Source organism: Saccostrea cucullata, unplaced genomic scaffold, assembly GCF_032062105.1.
Source record: "Saccostrea cucullata isolate Sc308-1 unplaced genomic scaffold, CSIRO_AGI_Scuc_v1 ctg849, whole genome shotgun sequence".
In the NCBI taxonomy this organism is placed as follows: domain Eukaryota; kingdom Metazoa; phylum Mollusca; class Bivalvia; order Ostreida; family Ostreidae; genus Saccostrea; species Saccostrea cuccullata.
The window spans coordinates 127,245-141,560 of NW_026918282.1; the positions used below are offsets into that span (position 1 = coordinate 127,245).

The following is a 14,316-nucleotide window of genomic DNA, read 5'->3' on the forward strand; positions in this document are numbered from 1 at the left end:
CCGTGGAATTAATTTGAGAATTGTTTACCGAGGCTTGAATCTACATGGCCAAAGTTTTTGTGTTTACTAGTACATGTATTAATAATCAAAAGGTCGCTCTGATGTGACCCCGAATGGGGTGTTAGATGTTTGAGAAGCAGTAGCGGATTTGGAACATTTAAATAAATTTTAATTAGATTGAAATGCATGTTTCAAAATTTAAACATGAGATTTCTTCAGTTTGAAAGACAGGAAGTGCATTTTTAAAAGTTCTCTCTTGGTGGCATCCTATCGTTCTCTGGATGAAAACAATGATGTTGATGTTGAAAATTTAATTGTCTTTCATGCTCTGTTGAATCTGAAGTTAGGTAATTGTAAAGCCTAATATAGCAAACAACTAAAAAAATGACAAATTAAATTCTTTAGAATAATGGATTTGGAGTAGTGTAGATCTACAGCTGGCTAGTCAGAGAAAAAAGGATGACTGAGCAGAGACTTTGTAAATGAATTGATATCAAAGAGCTCCAGTTGTGTAGGCTCATCGCGGGTATAACCTGTCAACGAGGGATGCTTACTTCTTCTAGGCAACGGATCCCACCTCTTCAACTTTCAGGAGTCAGCTTTTCTTCTTAAATCGATCATTGATCATTCTGTATTTTTATACAGATACTGAATACTTCCGTTTAGTAATATTATGAACTACTACTCGTACGGGACGACTGGCGAGTAAACAAGATTATCAAGCTTTCTGAAATGTACTTTATTGACTTTTCAAACAAGTAAATGTTCGAATAAAGTAAATGGTATATGAGAATCATTTAAAAGAAGTCTTGCACAATATGTCTAGATAAGGACATATAATGTGTATTTGCCATATACTCTTCATGCAATATTGCTCTCCAATAAAACATGTGAAAAGGAAAGTTGTCTAATCAAAAAAATACTAGTATTTAAAAATTCGAATCTACACTTAAAGTCAGTGTAACTTAAGAAGTTATCAGTGTCACCTTCTTCAATATGTCGGTTAAACAATATACACTGATTTCTTTTCTATCAATGTGCCTCTAAACACCTGTATCTTAATTTAATTCTTCTCAAACGCTCAAAATAATGATCGACAAATTGGACAAATTTAAATTTAAAAAGTATTTTCACAGCTAATAATACGTTCCCTAGGAATTGATCAAATTTTCAAAACTTATAAATAAACATTAAGTATAAATTTTAAATTTTTTCTAATTGCCAAGATTTTTCATACCTCATTCTTCTGTGAATAATAATATCGGTTGATTTTTAGAAGAGGGTCACAATGCCGATTAAAATTAATATATATTTATCCATTTTTTTTTTCAAAATTAATTTTACTACTTTAAGTGCCCCATTATTTTTTTCAAAACTAAAAGTAAGTTATCCCTTATGATCGTTTGTACATGTGATAAATTATCAAAGACGGAGCAGAGAATTTACCCCTGGGAGCTGAGCTTTAAAAACTGTTTATTAGACAGAGAAGAAAACAAACGTTTCATTGTGGAGGCAATCCTATTGTTTCCATAAAAACGTAACAAAAAGTGCAAAACTTGCAGATGTATTCGGTGTTTTTATAAAAACGTTTTTCAGGTATGACTTGACTTAATAAATGGTGTTTCTTAATACTTTGGCAAGGAAAATCAAACTCGATCGAGAGATTTGCTGATGTTTTTCAGTCTGTAATAACCTTCAACCTGCTGTATAATTAACCGTATCGTTCAACTTTCAAAAATAAAGTAACAGTTGCTATAAATCGCGATCGCACGATGTACATGTAATAAGGACGAAATTCTCAGTTCTTTACCGTTGTCGATAGGTAGCGCCTTGTGGAAGTTTCCGGTTTTGGTTGCAGAAGGATAAGGTTACGTGCGATAAAGCGATGTCGATAGGTAGCGCCTTATGGAAGTTTCCGGTTTTTTGGAGCCCATGCCATAAAGCGGTTAGCTAGCTAACCGCCTAAAAATGACGATAAAATCAAAATGATAAAAATTACTGGGAGACCTAAAACCAAACTTTCCTGTAATACACATTATTGGTAAAACAGACCGAAATGAATACATATTACATAATCAAAACAAACATAATACAATGAAGTTGGCCTACCAGAACTATATGATCTAAAAGAAATGCAAAAGAAGGTGGTGGTATTTTTTTCAAATACGGTATACATGTACTTTCCTTGATCACGCAAACTGAGTCATAAAATAAAAAGATCAAAGTTACCTACGCAAATTAGTTCTTATGATTTAGTTACCGATATGGATGTACAGACGAAATGACTGCACGTCAAGGTGTGAAATATGTTAATTAGATGATCACACACTACATATTCACGCACTGAGAAGAAACATGAGAAAGATGTAATTCAATATCACGTACGTTAGTATGCAATTACTATGTTCCCCAAACGAAGTTGGGGAACATATTGTTTTCACTCTGTTTCTTAGTACTGTGTTATTGTCCCCCGCTTGAAAAGTGGGGGATATTAATTTGGGTTTGTCCGTCCGTCCGTCCGTCTTTCTGTCTGTCTGTAACGCTTTCGTTTCCACACAATATCTCAAGAACCCTTTGAGCTTTCGCAATGAAATTTTGCACAGCAACTCCCTATGGACTAAAGAAAAACCCTATTGATTTTGAGGTCAAAAGATCAAAGGTCAAGGTAATAAATTCTCAAATTCTGTCTGTTATAACACTTTCGTTTCCGCGCGATATCTCGAGAACTCTTTAAGCTTTTGCAATGAAATTTTACATAACAACCCCCTGTGGCCAAAGGAAGACCCCTATTGATTTTGAGGTCAAAAGGTCAAAGTTCAAGGTCGTAAATTTATACATTCTCTCTTTGTGTAACACTATCTTTTCCGGGTGATATTTCAAGAAGATTTTGAGCTTTTGCAATGTAATTTTATACCAAAACTCCCTTAGACCTCCCTCACCCCTCTCAAAGTGTCCCGCCCCGTTTGTTTTATTCGTATTTATTGTATTACATGTCGCTATTTTTAGCACAGGGACATGAGGAGAGTTATAACGTATAAAACAGGTTCTCGGCGGACTTTATATTCTTATTACATCTATTAGAACTGTTTAATAAAGGCTAAATTAGACACCGTGCATTGTGTAAAATTTTGACAATATCGAACGTAAAAAATATACATGTATCTGACTTCATATTTGCATATAATTTTCATCAATTGCAAGAGGTTTCGTGGTCTAGTGGTATGTCTCTCGCTTCTTATGTGTGAGGTCCCAGGTTCCACTCCTGATCGTTCCATTTTCTTTTTTTCCCGAAATACTTTTTTTTTTTTACTAAATGATAGTATTCAGCACGTGAAATGAAAAATTTATGAGGTCTGGCTTGTACAAACTCATAAAATCATCATTACCGTGTGATAAATATTCCATATAAAAAGAATCTTCTATACACATAATAAAGAATAAGCATCCATATTGGCATATTTTATTTACTTCATCATACATGTATACATTTAATACATGTAATTTTACAAATTCAGTCAGGGGGATCCGACTCCCCCCTCCCTCCCCCGAACTGCGCATGGTTTACTTTTTCCCTCAGCGGGGGACACGAATTCTCTGAATTAGCTTGTTTTTCTTATTCCTGGGTAATTATTTGTCCGCAAATGATCTTGTGAACTGTTCATCAGTTAACTGATGTAGATAAAACCTTTTTAGGGTCAGTAGACATGTTATGTAGATTTGCGGAATCAAGGTCATTTTGCGCGCACTAGCAACACGTGAAATGACCAATACAATAGATATAACCGTAACTTTTCTATTTTTTTATTAGATGTGTTAAAACTCATAATATAAGTATATATTAGTATTATAGACAAGAAGACATGGTCAAATTATCATGAACTCAAGCGCATGCACGTGTACTTCGCTCTGATTGGCTCAAACTAAAGTCTCAATATCTTTCTTGTTTTTTGACAAAATACTTTGAAATTTTGAAAGGTTCTACTTTGAAGGTTCTACAACATGATACATAAAAATTATCATGAAGGCACGTGCATGCACATGCGCTGCAATCTGAATGGTTTAAACTTTATATGCCTATAACTTTCTTAGTTCTCAATAAATCAGAATGAAATTTAAAATATGAATAAGTATAGTAAATTCCTACATTATGCTACTATCAAAATTGAATGCAAAGATATGCAAGCATGTGCGCATGCGCAATGCGTAAAATGACAAAAATACTTGAAAAATAGTAAAAATTTAATATATCTGTATTATTTTCTTAAATAAAAATGTTGATATACAATGGGTTATCAAAAACTTCGTGGACTGAGGCTATAAAATTAGTAATATGTAGTCTGTGCTTTCAAAATTTATATGGAACATAAAACAACCAAAATTTTAAAAATGTTGAAAATTTTAGCTTGATACGTTCATTATTTGCCAAATTATCAAATAAAACCGACATGATATGATCACCCGGCGCTGTCGCCGTTTATTTTCATGACGTCCGACAACGTCAGTGTTTTTCAATGTCCTCTTCTACCTCATTTTGTGATTCTGAACTGTAATGTATGTTCTAATTTTATTAAGAGTTACTGTTCTTGAATTTAAGCTCTCCTGTAAAAGAAGGTAATTAAATCAGTTCTTAACCCACAATGGTGTTGTGAATACACTACATGGTGTCAGAAGCGGTTGATATCTCCCCTTTTCCATCGCCATCTGCAGAAATAAGTGCTGCAGTTATACAGAAGAGGATTCGAGGATTGTGATGGATACGATGCATTCAGCTGTCACGCCGAAATTTAACTGGGAGGCCCAGGATCTCGTTGAGGAATGGCGCACGTTTATACAACACGTGGAATTCTGGAGAAAGGGCCCATTGAGCAAAAATAAGGAAGAGGAACATTGTAATTACCTGATGATATGGATTGGCGACAAGGGAAGAGATATCTATTCAACGTGGAACCTGTCAGAGGAAGATAGTAAAAAATTCTCAGTGATAAACAGGTCCAGTCCAAAGACTATTTCTACCTACGTAGCTATTAATAGCTACCTAGGTATTTAAAGCTACCAAAAGTAGGTACTTTTACCTACTTTTTACCTGTATTTAAAAATAGAAATAATGATAATAAAGGCGCATCTTTAAAACCGGTCAGACTTGTTGTTTATATTGTTGTGCACTTCCGAGGCAAAATTTGGGGGACATAGTCGTGAACTTTAAAAGGGCGTAGAGAAAATGTATGAAGAACCATCCCTAAAGTATATACCCATGGCTCCTTGAAGGTACGTTTTTAGAAAAAAACATAATTGCAAGAAATATTAGTCTTTTTGTCATCTCCCTCGGGAGATGACACATTAAGATTGTATGCCGGAAGTGAAGTCCTAGTGTAAGCCTCCATTAATCTTTCGGGAGTCCTCGATGTTTTACAGAGTTCCAAGTAGCCTGTAAACTGGTTTTCTTTTAGAAGAACTAGCTTAGGAGTTTGGGGTGCAAGATGTTTCGGGACCGCGACGTTTCGGGACCTAGGTAATACGACGATTCGGGACTAGCGATAAGACGGTTCGGGACTTGCGGCAAGACGTTTCGGGACTTGGGTTAAATTTTTCGGGATTTCAATAAATACTGAAATAAATAACATATTTAGCTAAAATTATTTATTTATTTATTTTATTAATGTATCATTAGATAAATATATGGACAGACATTAAACTTTATAATATAATTTTTTTTTATAATTTAATCGCCATAGATACGTTTTCTCTTTATTAAAAAGAAAATGTTTATTGTTTATTTGACCTTTTAACAAAAATAAAGACATTAAATTTGTTTTTTTAAGAAACATACAAACATACAGTATATATTTATACACATTATAACAATAAATAACAATTAAAATAATAATTTTAATTAATTCCGTATCTAGTACCGTCCTACATTTAGCTTAAAACAACAGTGTGTGCTTGGGTCATAATTGTTAAAACAACAGAGGATCAAACACCCATATCCCGATTGTTTATTCAAAGTGTTAATTAGGAGAAAGATAATGAAGAGATCCCCTCCAAGAAGAAGGTCTCATTCCTCATTGAGACACCAAGAGAAGACCAAAGATGTCAGGTTAGTAATTAATTAGACAATTTTAGGTACCTAAAATAAGAAATGTTTCAAGTTTTATGTTTTAAAATGCTGATTTTATTTTAATTTGAGAATCCTACATGTAGCACTATTATCACTGATTATATGTTGTATTGTGCATTATTCATATTATTACATACTATATTTTGTTACAATGTACATGTAAAATGCATTTATAGAACTTTACTTTAAACATATTTCATTGAGTAATTCAATAAGGATTGGGCAACAGACAAGGCCTATGTACACCCTCTCCTTGTATAATAGGTCAAGATACAATAGTAGGTAATAATACATGTACATGATAATCAATATATTAAGATTACAATGAAAAATAAAGATTCACCATCTAGTATTATTTATCAATATTATATTTCTAAAAAGATGACAACCCTTCCCCCTAACTGTATGTATACATATTATTTACATACTGCTCAATCTTAAAAATAATACAATTATTTGGGGGGAAAATTAGGCATTTAATAGAGTATTTAAATCATAACAGTGTCCCTAATTTAGTCTCTTGGAAGATTTAATCAATTCTTGTACATGTAAAAATATTTTGCAATTTGTTTGATAAGAGTATAAACAATTTCCTCTTAGAAGAGTGTCGAGTTCAAATACAACATCAATATCATTTAATTTTTTTACCAATAAGTTTCTTTCAACATTATGATGGGCAGTTTATAAAATAATGTGATATAATAGTAGTATTCAGCTTATTCTTAGTAAATGTTTATATATACTTCATCAATTTACACATGGTTTATAATTGCTAACATGTAAAATAAAAAAAATAATAATTTAAAGAAGTACCACGTGTACCATAATGCAAAAAGCCAGTGAATATATACATTTACAAAAAATATAGTAATATTCCAAAATATATATTTACTGAAAAGATACTATACATGTCATTAAGTTAAACAAAATATATACAAAATTGACAAAATTACAAATATAATAGCAATATTAAATTAATACTGAATTAATAATTAATTAATTTGGATAAGGTTATATAAAAATAGTTTATTTTAATTTTGTTGTTCATTGTAATGTATGAAGAGTAGATTATCAACTGGTACATATTTAGTATGAATTCAGAGAGAGAGAGAGAGAGAGAGAGAGAGAGAGAGAGAGAGAGAGAGAGAGAGAGAGAGAGAGAAATTTAACAAATGATTAGGAAATAATAATAATTATATAAAATATAAGTTGTTAACCCAGTGTACGAAGAATTCCCTATAATAATATCATAATAATCTAAAATTCCATTGAAAACCTCTTCGAGTTTCTTATGAAGGTATGTAAATGACTAATAAATGAAAAAAAAATTATCCAGACTTAATGAATCAACACCATATAATATGTTTTCTATATTGTTGGTATGCATTATGGTATAATTGGTATGTTATTCTCATTCATGTATTTAATCAGTTTTCAATTCTATTACCATAATTGTATAATTTATATTTATTTTTCTGGATAGGAATGGTAAAGTTTAAGTTTTTAAAAGTTTGTAATGTAGGGTAGTTTCTACAATCATCAGATAAATTTTTCCACAAGGATAGTGTGCATGGTACAAAGCTATTGTAGTATGACACGTACTGTTCTAATGATTGGGATTCGATATGAATCACATACTTTCATTTTTATATCAACAGTATAATTATAACATCCATTTTAAACATTGATTTTTATTTCACAGACAACTGCATTTTATGCAACAAGACTGTTCGCCCCCGACAAGAGGCCATCCAGTGTGAGGGGTGTGAACTATGGCAACACAGGACATGTGACACTGGTAAATTATGGAAATATATATGCTTAAATTTTTATTTTAAAGTACCACTATACTATTAGTAAGAACAATTATTAATAAAAATGGAAAAGAATAAAAAGAATACTATATAGTAAAATTAATTCTTTTATTGATATTACAGGAATCAGTCGAGACCAGTATCGGCGAATAGTGAGAGAAGAAGAAGACCTCAACTGGGTTTGTGTTGGGTGCCTGCCAGATTCCACTCATGCAGAGGAGATTCAGGTATATATTTAATGTATATATATTAATGTAAATATATCTATGTTCTTATCAAGTCAAGAAAATTTAAAACATATTTGTTAATTAAAATCCTAAACTTGGAATGCATAAAATTGAAAATTATTGATAAAAACCTTAAATGACAACAATTGCATCTTAAATTCCATTTCAGGAACACTCAGCAGATGATTCTCAAGACACTTCCACTGTTCAAGAAGATGACACAACTTTGGTATATATTAATTTTAAATTCAATATATCATTTACTCTTATTTAAGAACTTTGGTAAATATTTATTATTTATATATTTTATAATTGTCTTTCACTGGATACAGGCCTTGTATCGCAAAGTCCAGGAGTTTAAAGTCTACAGGTAAATTTATTTCAATGCTTCCTACTTCAATTTTTTCTAGAAGTAGTGGACCAGTGGACCATTAAAATGTGGAGTGTTGTGTTGATTGACTGACTGTGGAAATCATCAGAAAATGTGTTGTGTTGTGTTGTGGTGATTGACTGACTGGGGAAACCTTTGTTGTTAATTGTTTAATTCATATTTTTATGTTATCAACATGTGTTGTATTCATGTGGTAAATTATAAAATTCAATGACTGTATGTATGTTTTATGCAGTGTATAATATGTGATTGTGATTGATAGAAAATTTATGAATGTGTATGTACATGTATGTATGTATGAAATAAAATAAACCACATTTGATGACTCATTTGTTTTTTTTTTTATTATTTAAATTATTAGAGTTCAGCTGGATGACAAAGCTAAAGGTATCTTATGGTCTGCATTTGAGTCTCAGATGCTCACATCAATGTTTGAGAAGTTGAATATAAAAATGACAATGTCCTAAAAAAAATGACGTTATTCTGAAAATGTTGAATGACAAAAGTGCTTTGATATTAAGAAAGAAAAATCCTAACTTGTATTATTTGTCAATGTATGATGGTACGTGTTCCCAATAAATAAATAATAAAGGGGGGCTGCTTAAATTGAAAGTGAATCAAATTTTAATGATGAAATATTTGTGGGTATATTAAATTTAATTTAATTGAAGAAAAATGAGTGGAAAAAGTTTATAAACACACCCTGTACACAAAAAAACTGTCATACACAAGTCAATAACAACAAGATATATGTGAATTTACCTAATCAAGAAGCGTAAGATTATTTTTCTTAATTACATGTATATAACTAAATATTTTGATAATAATTCTGAAGGTAACGAAGGAGATATAGATATATTACTATGCGTATATATATTACGCATATTACATACTAGGTCCTATTTGAATGATCGAAGACGGTCGGTCAATCTTCTAAATATACTGTGCATATATTTATCATTTACATGATTAATATTTACGCCAAATATATATTTTTCTGGTATCAAACAAAGAAATAATACGTGTGTAAAGCTAAAAAATTACATTAATACATTTCCTGATCAAAATATTACGAAGTCCCGAAACGTGTTACCTGAAGTCCCGAAACGTCTTAACCCAAGTCCCGAAACGTGTTGACCGGTCCCGAAACGTCGGGGTCCCGAAACGTCGCGGTCCCGAAACATCCAGATCTACTTTCGGTTTAGGCCTATTTGAAAGCCAAGGAAAATTTAGAAAAGAAGTACGATGCTTATAAGGACAAACACCACCAAATGTTTTCCCATAGACTTCCATACAAACTTTAGCCCCTCTCACTGATACATGTATTGAATTTCGGGCAAATGACCTTTTTGTCGTGAAAGTTCGAGATATTGGAAAACAAAAAATGCCAGAAAAAATATACCGTGCCGTTGCACTTTTACTTTCAATTTCCATTTGTTTACAACTAGGTGCGTTTGACACCAAATGAAAATCTCTAACAAAAGTGCATCCCTCCCTTCAAATTTTTACCTGTAACTCCTATATACCTCAAAGAAACCCAAGTCTTGATATGAGATTTTTATCAACTTTATTTCACTTGTCAAATACATAACAAGTCTTTTCTCTTATTGACCAATCAGCTAGCATTTTCTCCTCCGCACAACTTTGGGTGTCCAAAATGTCTGCGCCCATGTATTTGTTTATGTAGGGGTTTTTCCTATAGAGTAAAAGAAACATTTATAAAAAGTGGTCAATTTAGTTAATTTAGAACACATATTCATTGCTTATCTCACCTCTTGAATATTGGGACTGACAGTCTAAGCTTAAGTACACTATTGGCTGTTACATTTCACACCCCAGTCAATCAGACCAACATCTGTGAAACAGAAAAGATGTCTATAAATTGAAGCATTTTTCTATTTTTCTTTCAAACTTTTAAAATAAAATGATTAATGTAGCATATGTTTTGCTTGTTTTTCTTATTATCTCTAATAATTTCTCAAGGTAGATCATGTTAATCATTCAGGGTAGCAGGTACCCGTTGTTAATGAAAAATGAAGAAAATCAGCAGGTTTTTGTAAGAAAAAGCTGGGTTATGGAAAGAGTGAAAACTAATGTAGATAAAATAATCAATGGAAAGAAAGAGAATTATATCTAGTTCAAATGTACATAAGATTAAAACAAATTCTATCAGCAGTGGGTTGCTGGCATCAGAGAATCAAATACATCCCCACTGAAAATTTTGTAATTTTGAAGGGGGGGTGACCTACATTATAGCCAATTTTCATGAACATTTCATGTAATTGATGTTAAATATGTATATTCTCATAAAAGGCAAATATATTTATTTGCATATCATTTCTTATTATTGACATAATTAATAAATTGATTAAATGCCAAGGGCAGATAAATCATATTGTCTGACTGAATACAGTGCTCAATTGTACGCAAAGTGTTTAAATAACTGCAGTTCTGAGGAAATTTATTTTCTGATAATCTATAAAAAGTTCTAAATAACTTAAATATTAAGAGATTAACTAGATTTTCTAATAAAACCATACCTTGGAACTCTTAATGAAAGCAAAGGGATCATCCCGAGAGTGTCCATGTGTTGTTCATTGTAAGAGGGTAGGGTTCATTAATCTCTTCCTTCTTGATAATGCATTGCTGAAATACATTTTATTTTATTAAAACATAGTGATAAATGCATCTAGTAGCTTACATAATAATTTTTTAGTATTTACACCATCTTCTGAATTTTTTTTAAGCATTTGTGATGTAATACCTTTAAAATAATCATGTTAAAATAGAATTTACTCAGATAATTATTTTAAAAAATATCAAAGAAATTGAAAAAAATAACTGCAGATAAACCTGGCTCTTGTTATTCAAATAAACCAAATTTAAACAAAATTCCTTCATTTTTCAGCATGATTAGAGCACAAAATTACCCCCCCCCCTTTTCAGTAGAATATCAAGATTGGATATGGCAAGGAGGAGGGATATTCAGACACCTTTTTCATAATTTTTTCAGTTATAATTTTGCATATTTATTGCATTTTCAATGTATTTTCTGCAAAAATATATTGTACTGTAATTTCAATTAAATTTCCTACAAGTAATCTCTAAGTTTCACCAAAAGTATAACTTTTATTTCAAGCCAGCACTGATTACATGACTGAAACTGGCTTTTCTGCTGGAATATGTCCCTTATGTAAAAACAAAGTAATGTAATTAGTTAACAGCAGTCAAATTTTGTTATAAATTATTCAATCAACTCTGATTAACACAAATTCGAAAGAGGATTACTCAACCTGTTCCAGTGTCTGCACTCATAAAATACATGGATTTAAATGAATTTCTCAAACTGCGAGGGGGATATTCATATGTTTTGTGTATTGATGATGCCCATAAATATTAATATTGTATTATTTACAATATTCACAGTAAATTTCGGTATAAATATTTATTTAAAATTATTTACATGAACATTTATTGAAAATATGAGAGCTAGGGCAAAAATTTTGGCATTTTTTCACTATGTGCAGTCCCCATTGTGAGCCTCAATTTACCCAAACCCTCTAATTTTTAAACAAATTGTCAAAACTAATTAAAATATAATCCCAATGTCAAAAAAATAGGAACTGATTGATTTTTTGGCTGTAATCAATTTTTATCCATGAAATCATACCTATTCTATAGGACAAACACCACCAAATGTTTTCCCATAGACTTCCATACAAACTTTAGCCCCTCTCACTGATACATGTATTGAATTTCGGGCAAATGACCTTTTTGTCGTGAAAGTTCGAGATATTGGAAAACAAAAAATGCCAGAAAAAATATACCGTGCCGTTGCACTTTTACTTTCAATTTCCATTTGTTTACAACTAGGTGCGTTTGACACCAACTGAAAATCTCTAACAAAAGTGCATCCCTCCCTTCAAATTTTTACCTGTAACTCCTATATACCTCAAAGAAACCCAAGTCTTGATATGAGATTTTTATCAACTTTATTTCACTTGTCAAATACATAACAAGTCTTTTCTCTTATTGACCAATCAGCTAGCATTTTCTCCTCCGCACAACTTTGGGTGTCCAAAATGTCTGCGCCCATGTATTTGTTTATGTAGGGGTTTTTCCATAAATATCTATAGTTTCAGTGTGTTGTATATATATATTTAGCACTGGTTCTCTGCCCCTGATTCCAGTCGCTGTCGCTAGGAATTACAAGTTGGTTTTTTAGGGCGCTTGTGCCCGTTAACCAATGTCAGGGTACCAGTCTATATATATATTGATCCTCAATACTATGCCTTATTAAGGTCATTGGCAACGAAGGGTTTCCGGAGAAAAAAGGTTTATACCCAGGTTTCTTTACTTATGAAAAAAAGTCATTGAGAGTGATCTCCTGTATGGAATTCTCTAGGCGCTGAAAACAAAGAAAGCATATGTAACAGACTGAGAGGTAAACAAAAGCACGTGTGTTTTTTTTTATCGGATATATTCAACTCTACAGTAATAAAAGAAAAGCAGCGATGGGTTTGTTTACATTGTGTTGAGGGGGCAGACAGTTAACAGGTCGTCATTTAGAATAGGTAAATGATTGCTGGGAACTGCAAATGTGTGAAATAATTATGCTGAAAGTGTTGATAGCTAGGTGGACCGAATGAGAACGATTCCATAGGTTATGTGAATGATGCACCATTAAAAAGTTACTATAAATCCTTGCAAAAATGTTTTTTGACAGTTCGTTTCCAATTAAGTAAATTATAGAATAGAAACAAACAACCACTCTCTTGATCATTATGAATATTGATTAGATGTTATTACAGTAAAGGGAAGTAACTCAAAATTAAAGAATTTCTGAGTTTTGTTTCAATATTCGCATTTTCAGCCAAATTATATGCATGTCATCGGAAATAAGGTTTCAACAATGTGTTTTATGTATAAACCTTATGAAATAAATGGGTTTTAGAGAAAACGTATGGTTAAAAATAATATAGGCCCATTTTATCAACTTTTTACATAGGAAATGCATTGAAAATTGTAAAAACATTGATTTGACAAAATCGTTAAAGGAAGGCTGGCATGATGGGTAAAAAGGACCTGAATTGAACATGTTTGGTACCATTAAACCTGTTCAAAAAATCTTGAAAAATTCTATACGAAAACCAGAAACGGTGCCAATGTCCTTAAATTGGTAAGCCACACAAGGAGAATTGACAATGACGTGATTTCTAAATTTGTTGACGCGAAGGGAAAACTGGTTCTCGCACAAAAGAACAAGCTTACAATTAGATTCTGCAAAAAATGAAAGAAGAGTGGTCAACGCTAATTTTATGTAAATTTTTTAGTCTGTAATTGGATTTATTAAATTAATTCCTGTCAAACTTTAATGATAAGCTGCTTTTAAATGAATGATAATTATTGTTGATAATTCCGTATTGTGTTAAGAAAATATAGTTCAAGGAAAGTATTTGAATTTAATTAAATTGTAAACACCCAGAAGCACAAAGACCGCTAGAATGAAATTTCACCAAAAATCGACTTGGGTGCTCTCGCAGACATCCATGCTTTCCATATATATACTGCGGCCAAAAGAAACTGCGTACTTTACTGTGGAGTTTGCTGAATAAGTCATTTGGGAACTTCAGGTATAATAATCCATATATATTCATTGCATTAAAATATTTCCCTTTCTGTTTTATTTCTTTGAAATTATTGATACCAAAGAGATGACATTTCAGGCTTTCTGGAAAGCCAAACTTGTTACCACTTACCTTCCTT

At 31.8% G+C, this 14,316-nt stretch overlaps 1 long non-coding RNA gene across 1 annotated transcript; it reads right to left on the reverse strand.

The window, feature by feature from the left end:
* Positions 1-10,165: 10,165 nt before the first annotated feature.
* On the reverse strand, positions 10,166-12,422 carry LOC134262186 (uncharacterized). Its single transcript, XR_009990970.1, has 4 exons — positions 12,221-12,422; positions 11,091-11,196; positions 10,323-10,405; positions 10,166-10,246 (listed from the first exon to the last, which is right to left on the reverse strand). It is a non-coding gene; the product is annotated as an uncharacterized LOC134262186 (long non-coding RNA).
* Positions 12,423-14,316: the final 1,894 nt, after the last annotated feature.